The following is a 10,495-nucleotide window of genomic DNA, read 5'->3' as shown; positions in this document are numbered from 1 at the left end:
AGGATGAATTGTAATATGGTTCTTAAGACGATCATAAACATGATACAAAAGTACTCTCCCTTCTTCTTAGATTGGAGAAACTTTTATCTTTCTTGCCTAATTAATTCTTCTTATTCGTTCCGCTATTCATTGAAACTTTTCAATGATTCAGAATCATACTTAATCTTTTAAGCATATTCATATTTACTAATCTTTTAGCAAATCATGACGAACATTTTATCGTTCTTTGTGGTGGACTTGACTAGTGCACAACATTGTGTACCGGATCTCATTATCCTTTGAAGGGTCCAGTTAATGGTTTGGTCTAGGCTTTAATTGTAATAGTTCAGTATGAGTCTTTAATGCATTTTGTGGGTTGTTTAGGTGTTTACGGTCAGGAAGTGAGTTTACGGCCGTAAACACGTTTACGGCCGTAAACCCAGTTTGCGGCCCAGTCAAGTATAAATAGTGGAGGTGTAGGTATTTGTCTAGTTGTTGATGCCATAGTGTTTACAGTTTATTCCATCGAGTTGTACCTGACGTTTTTATGATATAAACGTGTCCAAGCTCGATTTCTTTTCTTCTTCTACTTCTATTGTGATTGTTTGTTGCTTGATCATTGGTAAAGATCCTTTTCAGGACCTTACAATTGGTATCAGAGCCTGGTTTGTATCACTCATCTTTGTCAGATCTGGAGCCGATTTGACCTTATTTTGAAAAGATTCTTGCGTTTATGGATAGATCTCTGAAAATTAGGGGGGGTTTGTTCTTCACGTTTTTCATAAAAACGAGTTTTTGATCGAGTTTTGGAGCAAAAATGGTGAAAAACTTCGTTTTTTTCGCGATCTGAAGCTGTGTTTACGGTCTTTGAAGGGTTTACGGTCCGAGGTTTACGGTCCGGAGTTTACGGTTCGAGTTCAGGAGTTTGCGGTCCAGCAGCCTCGGTCTTCGCTTCGGAGTTGATCCTCCCACGTCCTCGCATCGCGCCTCGTCCTCGCAAGCAGCAGCCTCGCCTTCGGACTTCAAAAATTGAAACGAATTTCGGGGGTGCCGGGGATCAAACCTGCGACCTCTAGTTCATCAACTCAGTGCCTTAAGCAACTCCTCTAGCATCACCTTTGTTCCTTTCCTTCGCATTCTTTATTCAAAACACTCCTTTTCGGATCCAAGTTTCGCAATTTTGACAAATTCAGCCCAAAATTCAATTTCTTTTCATTTTAAATTCCAATTTCAACCAAAAATTTTAATTTTTAATTTTTGACTTTTAATTTTGACTTTTTATTTAAAATTTTGACTTTGACTTTTAAAATTTGACCTTTGACTTTAAACTTTGACTTTCTCATTTAACTTTTAAATTTTCAAATTTAGCTTTTCAGTTTGACTTTTAAGTTTGACTTTTCAAGTTTGACTTTTGCGTTTGACTTTTTAAATTTGACTTTTAAGGTTGACTTTTGAGGTTTATAGTCAAAGGGCATTTTTTTTTGGGTTTGACTTTTAAGTTCTAGTTGTGCTTTAAATGGTTTTTGAGGTCTACGAGGGAATTGAAGACATGAAAGAGAGTCGTCAGGAGATGTTAAGACAAAACTTCAACATGTTCGATTATATCCCTGGAGAAACCCTGGAAGCTCAGTTGCAGCGATTTACCACACTCACTACTGAGATGAATATAGCTGGGATCTTCTTGACCAAATCTGAGATAAACAAAAAGCTATTGAATTCACTTCCGAAATCGTGGGATATGAACGTGGCTGTCATCAAGAAGACAAAAGATCTCCATCGTCTTAGTCTTGCTGATATAATTGAAGAACTTGACGCTTTGAATTGTCGAAAAACAATGAGTTCCGCAAACATCCCGGTCAATGAAGTTTCATGTTCTCAATCATGTGAAGTTTCATGTACACTATCTAGTGAAGATACGATTAAATTTCTTCGGGAACAAATTGATTTATTAAAAAGAGAAGTTGAGGACCTGAGATATGAAGGATATCAACTCAGGAAAGGACAGTGATGAATTAATGAATCGAGTAATGAATTAATCAGAGTATGAATTCAAGTAAGAATGCGAGTTTTGAACACAGGATGTAAATATGATCTTGTTATGCTCTATTATGCTTTCGAATTCTTTACAGAGTTCAGTAGACAAGTCTGTAAAAGTTCTTATCTAACTCTAGTAAATAACCCTATTTATAGGGAACTGAAAGCATACAAAAAATATACTAAGGCATTGACTCTAAAGCTTCGAATAAAAGCGCCCTAGTAAAATACATTACAAAACATTCGAAGAGTCCAAAACATACTTCGACTAATTACAACAATTCGACCCTTACAATCTCCCCCTTTGTAATCATAGTCGAAGTCTTCAATTTGTAAGAAGTGTAATGGAATACAGTAACACTCTTCGAATCTCCGTGTACCAGGAGATAATCTTCTTCAGCTCTTTCTTGTCTCCTTCATTGTTCTTCTTGCAATGATTCATACGAACAATCAAGTTCGTATATTGAGATGTTGAATATCTCTCTACTTCACTTGCCTGGAACAAAAATCGTTTAGCTTTTCCAGCTTTGTCTTTTCCTGCGAAGACCATTCCAAAAGGCTTCAGGCAAATTTCACCATCAACATACTTCTTCAATTCCACCTGTGTCTTCGTAGGAGCCATTGGAGCTTTAATTTCCATTCCTTTGGCAGTAGCTAATTCAACATCTGTTAGTGCCAAACACTCATAATAGTTTTCGATAAAAATCTTGATGTGAGCTACTCCAAGCTTGAATTCATCCGGTTCTGTGTTTTGAAGGTATGAGAATGATTTGTCTTTCAAAAGTAATGCAACTTGTATAAGATCATACAAGTTCATTAATGGAAAATCTGCAACAATGAATTCGCAAATATTTCCATTTGCCCTGGCAACCACATACTTAAAATTTTGGACCGTGTTTTCGAAAACCACATCCCTTTTCATACTGATCACCTTCTTGATTTTGATTAATGACCACACTTCTTCAGGGGCTTTACCAAGAACAACATGAAAACGAATTTTCATGTGTGTGCCTTCATCTTTATCTTTAAAGTTTCCTTCTGCTTTGAACTGAGGCATGATAAACATCATTTCGTTTATTGGAAAAACCAGCTGGCTTACATCAGTATTCGTGATCAAATAACTTTGTTTTGGTTTCTTCTCAAATGAATACATGTGATTGAATGCAACCTTGGCCTCGATTGTTTCATAGTTATAGTGTTTAGTTGGATCCCCTTTATCCATTCCCTTCGGATCATTTGCTCGCTGAGCCATAATGCTTTGAACTATTCTGAGCTTTTCGATTTCAGCATCAGCTTCAGCCTTCTTTTCTTCTTTTGATTTTTCCACAACAATCGATTTCCCTTTATCTTTCAATGCTGGATTGACGATTGTCTCTTTTGGATTCGAACCACTCCCACCAGTCTCCGAAGATTTAGCATATGATGTATCAACTGTTGATTTAAAATGTTGACGTTGAAAGAATTTTTGATTTGGTTTTGAGTTATTTGAAAATTTTCTTGGAATATTTGTTTCTGAAACTTTCGAAAACCTTGGTTGTTTATTCACTTCAGACTTTGAATGATTTGATTGAGATGAGTGTTGAGGTTTTGTTGAAAAAGATGAATTTTTAGCTTTGAAAACATTTTTGGGTGATTGTGATTCAGACATCTTTTGAGACTCAACATTTTGCCAAAATATTTTCTTTCTTGCTTGTCTTTTTGTAATGTTGTTTTCCTTCGAAAATTTGTCAATTTGATCTTTGAATTCCTTGGAGTTTAATTTGACAACTTTTTCACATTCCTTTTCAACTTGTTTTGAATTCTCTTTTTCAATTTCTGATTTTTCAACCCATTTTCTTTGTGGTTTTTGACGTTGGAAAACATACGAATTCTTTGTTAAGTTGTTTTCAACTGTGCTTTGATTTGCGAAAAAACCTTCATCAGTTGTTTTTGAATTATCCTCTTCAACTAACTTCTTTAATTCTGGTTTGATTTTCTCAACATTTCCAGTAGTTACGAAAACTTGATTTGGAAAAATGACATTATCTGTACATTTGAAATTTGGATAAACCACTGAATTCGTTTCAAGATAGTGTTCACCTTTTTCATTCATCACTTTTTCGAACTTTTGTGTATCACCATACACCTGATCAAACACAATTCGAGGAGTTTCTTCTTCCTTTGAAGATTTCTTTTCATTCGAAATGTTCACTTCATTTTCATCATCACTATCATCAGTTTGGCTGTCTTTGAGATCCACAAAGTTCATATCATAAACTTTCGAAGTTGAGGGTATATCAGTTTCATTTTCAACCATCAAATCCTTAACTTTTTCTTTTCCTTTAGATGTTGAAGCAACATTAACAATAGACAACTGAGAACAATCAACATCTTCAAGTTCACTAATTTCACTAATATTGTCAGAATTATCTTCGATATCAGCAAAATTAGATTGAGAATCAGATGTTGAATTCTCAGTCTTTTTCAAAATTTGAATTTGTTCAGATTTAGTCAAAGTATCATTCACTATGTTAACTAATTCATTCACATCAAGACATTCATCAATTTTGACAATTCCATATTTATATCTATCATCAGGAACTCTGTCAAAATCAGCTATTATTTGCTCACAATCATACGAAATATTATCTACCTTGGCTCTTTCGAATGCTAGGAAAGGTAGTAATTTTCTATGTTGCTCTTTACTTATATCACATGAATGATGTAAATCAGCTAATTTGCTATAAAGTCGTTTAGCAGAATTACAATAGATATTTCTTTGTGCTAGCAAAAGTTTAACATCACTCGATAACCTATCCCTATCACACATTATATTTGTCATTTGTAATTCCAAACATTCAATTTTGCTTATTTTCATGTCTAATCTCTTTTTGACCTCTAACAACTCCATTGACAACTTGTTGGCCTCATTGCTAGCAGACACAACAATTGAATCAAAATAAGTAACCGTCTCATCAAAAGAAATTAGTTCAGAGTCATAAGCATGTGTAGGAATATTAAAAGATTCGAGAATTTTACGTACCTTTGTTGTCATTGGAGATTTGTCAGCTGCTTTGGATACGAAGCATTGTCCCCTCACTTCGAATTCCTCATCATCTGAGTCCTCCTCCATTTTCGCATACAACGCTCCATGCGTTGGATTCCTCATTTCTTCATCGTCTGACCCGGATGACCAGATTTGATAAGTTCCATCTTCATCCTCATGCTCACCCTTTGCAACCAATGACAAATTCTTTGCTTTAGCACGAACCACCTCAAGCTTCTCTGCATAGTATGCCTCATCTTTGACTTTATTCTTCCTCTCATCCTTCTTTCGAAGCATACAGTCATTTGCAAGATGATTCACACCGTTGCAATAATGACAATCTATTCCAGCATCACCTTTCAGCTTCTTCTCACCCTTTCCATCAGCTATCTTCGAATCTTGCTTCTCAACTTTATTTTTCTCCTCAACAACATTTTTACTCACAAAATTTCCTTTCACCTCAGCAAGCTTAGTCTTCGAATTGAACGGCTTTTTGAAAAATTTCTTGACACGATTATTTGAGTAAAATGCTATTGCTTCATCATCCGAATTCATGATGAATCCTTCTTCTTCCTCAGAATCACCATTTTCAGCTTCTTTCTCAGAAATCTTTGACACAAGTGCTAATGGACCTCCCAAATTCAACTTCGATTCCTCAGCAATTTCATTTACTTCAATTTCGTGTGTTTTCAACTGATTGTACAAATCATTGAGAGTTGAAGTATCAAAACTTTGCTGATTCTTCACCATCATACTCACACTTCTCCATTCTTTTCGAAGCCCCGTTACAAAGATGAGATTGAATTCCATTGAAGTCCTGGTAATTCCATAGCGATTGCAATGATAGATTAACTCGTTCAGACGATCATAGTAAACTTCAATTGTTTCTCCTTCTTTTTGTTTGAAGTCTTTCAACTCAACCAAACATTGTTTAACTGAATTGATTTTTGTCTTCTAACTTCCTTGAAATTTATCTTTCAGATTGTTCCAGATTTCCTTTGCAGTTGTACAACTCCTAACGTAATTGTACACAATTGGAGGTAATGCACCTCACAGTTCCCTCATACACCTCTTCTCCAGTTTCTTTAGACGACCAGTTTGATTATCAACTCCAGAATTTGTAGAAGATGATCCAATTGGTTGAACATTCACTGGAACATTGACATTTCCAGTGATACAAGACCATAATTCTTCATCCAGACCATTCAGATAATCCTGCATACGATCAGCCCACTGATCATAGTATTCAGGGATTAGCATTGGAATTTTGGTTGATGAACCTAGCAGATGAGAAAACGAGGTCATCGAATTGAGATTGAAACTTGCCATTGTTGTACGGAAGAAGATTTTGAGAAGTTTGAAAAGATTTGAGAATTTGAAAACAAACTAGATGAATCAAATCGAATTGATGAGAATAACACTCGATTCAACAATTCAAATGCAGAATCGAATCACAGACTAAGATCTTGACAATTTTTCACTTTCAAAAAGTGCGGAAACTTTTGAATCAAAGAGTTGATTCAAAAACTTTTTGAACAACGTGAAAATCAGATCAGAGATATGATTCCTGCTCTGATACCAATTGATGAATTAATGAATCGAGTAATGAATTAATCAGAGTATGAATTCAAGTAAGAATGCGAGATTTGAACACAGGATGTAAATATGATCTTGTTATGCTCTATTATGCTTTCGAATTCTTTACAGAGTTCAGTAGACAAGTCTGTAAAAGTTCTTATCTAACTCTAGTAAATAACCCTATTTATAGGGAACTGAAAGCATACAAAAAATATACTAAGGCATTGACTCTAAAGCTTCGAATAAAAGCGCCCTAGTAAAATACATTACAAAACATTCGAAGAGTCCAAAACATACTTCGACTAATTACAACAATTCGACCCTTACAGACAGAAACCCCTGAAGGCTGAATTAGAAACAAAAATAAACGACTTTAAGAGAATTCAGCAAGACTACAGTGAAAAATGTGAACATTATGATTATATCATGAGACAGAATGTTGAGTTAATTACTGAGCTTGATACATTAAAAGGGCAATTTGAAACTGCAAATTTTGATTTTAAAAAGTTTGATGTATCAAGCGAAGTAGTTGCCAAAATGATAGACCATTGCATGCAATTTAAACATAATCAGTCAAAGGGTTTAGGATACGATAATGTACCTCCTCCTTTTAATCATACATATCAGTATCAACCTTTTTCTAAAGAGGAGATTGCTAACGAACCATTCATGGTTTATGACAAGCCATCTGGTTTTGTTTCAGGAGGATTTATTAATGTTGAAAATGCTAACGTTTCTACTTCCCCTGCAGATCAATCCTTAAATCAATCCAAGCAAGCAGCTGAAGAGAGTGTGTCTGATAGTAAAGTAGCAGAAGATGAGAACAAGGAGAAAACCATTGAACAAACCAACATCTCCTTGAGCTCTGAATCTGTTGCTTCGAACTCAGTTGCTTCTGATCAACCTGTTGTTGAGAAGTACATGCCACCAAATCAAGTTAAACAGAATGCATGCTGCAACTGTGCGTGTGGGAAAAACAAGAGACAAGGCAAAGACACGCCACCAGGGGCAGGAAGAAACAATTTCCCAGTGAAGAAAAAGACTTGTTTTGACTGTGGAACACCTGGTCACATTGCCCGAAACTGTCCAAATCGCGCATACGTTCCCTACTACGCACATGGATGGCAAAACACGCCAAGAGGGAGATATTCCAAAAGAAAACCCTCAAGGTCACGTTCAGAAAATGATGACTGGAATGCGCAGAAGAGCAAGAATCAAACTCCAAAGGACAAGAATCAAAATCCCAAAGTCAAGAAGGAAATGCCGGCCAAGAAGCCAAATCCAAGAGATGCTCCTGTGAAGCCAAAATCAAAGTCATCTCAACGGCCGACATCAAGATCAAAAGCAAGTACTGAGCCACCCATCAGATCGAAAAAGAAATGGGTTAAACCCAACTACAAATGGGTTCCAAAGGCTCACTCTCCCAAATTTTCTAATGACTCTAATATTTCTACATCTTCTGTTTGTGATAAACAGGATATGTCATGGGAGAGAGTACCGTGCAAGGATGACAAAGGTCGACCCAGTTTCAAAATGGATTGGGTTCCAAAGACCAACTAATCCGCTCTGTGTTGGAGCAGCTATGGAGGCATATCATCAGACTTCGGTTTGTTGGTAGTGGCTGTTCCAGGCACATGATAGGAGGCATCTCTCAACTGTACAACACTCAAAACATTGTTTGAGAGTATGTGTCCTTTGCGGGAAGGGAAGAAAGGAAGAGATCACTCATGGGGTTATTGCTTAATGAAATGAAGAATTTTTGGATCTATTCTGAGATTACGCGTGCTGTTTTCAGACCTTCTGGATGCAAATTCAATCGGTGACTTACGATTTGAGTTTTCTTCTCTATACTCCTGAGTTTTTCTTAAGCTGATTCGCTTTAAAGACTACTTTTTGTTTTAGGATGGTTTAAATTTGCGCATTTACTTTTGTTTCTCTCCTATGCACAAATTTAGGGGGAGAAATAAAAACAAAACAAAAATTAGAAAATTTAAAAAAATCTAAAAAACATTAGAAAATCAGAAAATCCAAAAATATGTTGGTTATGAAATGTCCTTGAGGGAGATGTTTTGGGAAGTGATATAATCATGTGATAACAGGCAATCTGAATTTGTGTAAGGGACTGAATTTGAATTGTCTAGGCTCTGTGTTCGATGCGCTGGTAGGCACGAAAGATTAAAATGGACTTGACTGGGCATTAATGAACTTAAGGAATCTAGAGACTTGAAAAATCTTGACGTAGATAGATCCATTTAGCCTGACAATACGACGCTCAGATAGGTTGAGCAGGAAGATATACATGATAATCCACCGGTCACATTAAAGTAATCCGTATCTAGAACCGTGGTTTAACTCTTCCTCGATGTGCAGATTCTGTCCTTAATTCCGGTATTGATGGGGTGACTGGGGAATTCCGATAAAGTAGGTATGTAGGAAATTATTTTCTTGCTTTCTTTCTGTTAGTCATATGTTGCCTCCTCTGCGTGATTGAAATACATCCGACCTGGACTGCAACATATGCAACTCTACTTCTATGCATCTTCTATCTAAGCAATTCTTCCTGTCTGTTAGCCATATGTTATCTCCTTTGCGTGATTGAAATACATCCGACCTGGTACACAGTATATGCACAATTCTACTTCTCAATCCCTCTAAATCTGGTTAGTCATATGTTTCACCCTCTGCGAGATTGGAAGAGATCCGACCTGGGTGTATAGCATATGCACTCTGAATCTGACTTCTCTCATAATAATTGTCTGCTCACCTAAAGTAAGGAGTACTTTGGAAGTTCCTGATTATTGGCATATGTCAGGAAGCGGGAAACATGTTCTAGTACATTTAAAATTGAACAATCACTAGGTTGTCTGTAGATCTCGCTGCTCAATTTAGGTGGACAACAATATCTTTGGTCGTCGTCAGCTGAATGGTCCTTTAGGAATATTATCTAGGAACATAGGATCACATTGTCTTGTCACTTGTAGTATGTCCTAATCTTGTCACAATCTCTCGTGTTTAAGTGGACCACAATACCGGCGTTTGACCAGATCTATTCATGAAGGGAGAGGTACTGATAAACGGATAAAGGTTGTCTAAAAACTTTGATCCCAAATCACTCTTAAAGTTAGATATCATTTTTATTTTTGTTAAATTTGTTCATAGTTTTCTTCTAATTTAAATATTAGGGGAGAATTAAAAATTTTAAAAACCAAACAAAAATCAGAAAATAAAAAAAATCCAAAAAATAGTGTTATTTCTGTTTTATTTCTTTTTCAGAAAATATGAAAAATCCAAAAATATTGTGTGCTAAAATTTTCTTTTAGTTTTGTTTTGTCTTGAATAGTGAATTCAGGTGAAGATGAAACTCATGGAAGTTTGTGTCGAAGATTTCTGAGCCAAGGCTTCATCCGTGACCATCGAAGAATTCTCATTCGAAGGAGCAAGAAATGAAGATTACTCTTTCGACATTCAATTCTTCAACCCCAGAAGCAAGGTCAAGCTGACTTGAAGATTATGTGACAGATTGCATTGAAGCCTCCTCAATTAGTCTGCTGCTATGTTGATCCTGATGAAGTGATCCAGAAGATTTGTTCTCTCTGACGTTCTCTCTGAAGATTCTCAAGCTGAAAGCGTTATCTTTCAAGAATCAGTACAAAAAGCCTCCTCACCCAATGTGCGTTCAATGTCAAATTCTGAAGAAAAACCCAACTGCTCAAGATGAAGTCATTCATTGAAGATTCATCAAGTTCATCTTGAAGTTGTGAAGAATTTGAAGATTAAAGCTGAAGCCAAAGCTCCCAATGAAGATTAACAAGAAAAGCCAGCTACTTTTTAGGGGGAGCTTGTTGGGTCATTTAAGAAAAACCAAAGGGGAGATTGTTG

Source organism: Lactuca virosa, chromosome 9, assembly GCF_052849685.1.
Source record: "Lactuca virosa cultivar CGN04683 chromosome 9, Lactuca_virosa_CGN04683_v6, whole genome shotgun sequence".
NCBI classification, from domain to species: domain Eukaryota; kingdom Viridiplantae; phylum Streptophyta; class Magnoliopsida; order Asterales; family Asteraceae; genus Lactuca; species Lactuca virosa.
Note: the sequence above shows the minus strand (reverse complement) of the source record.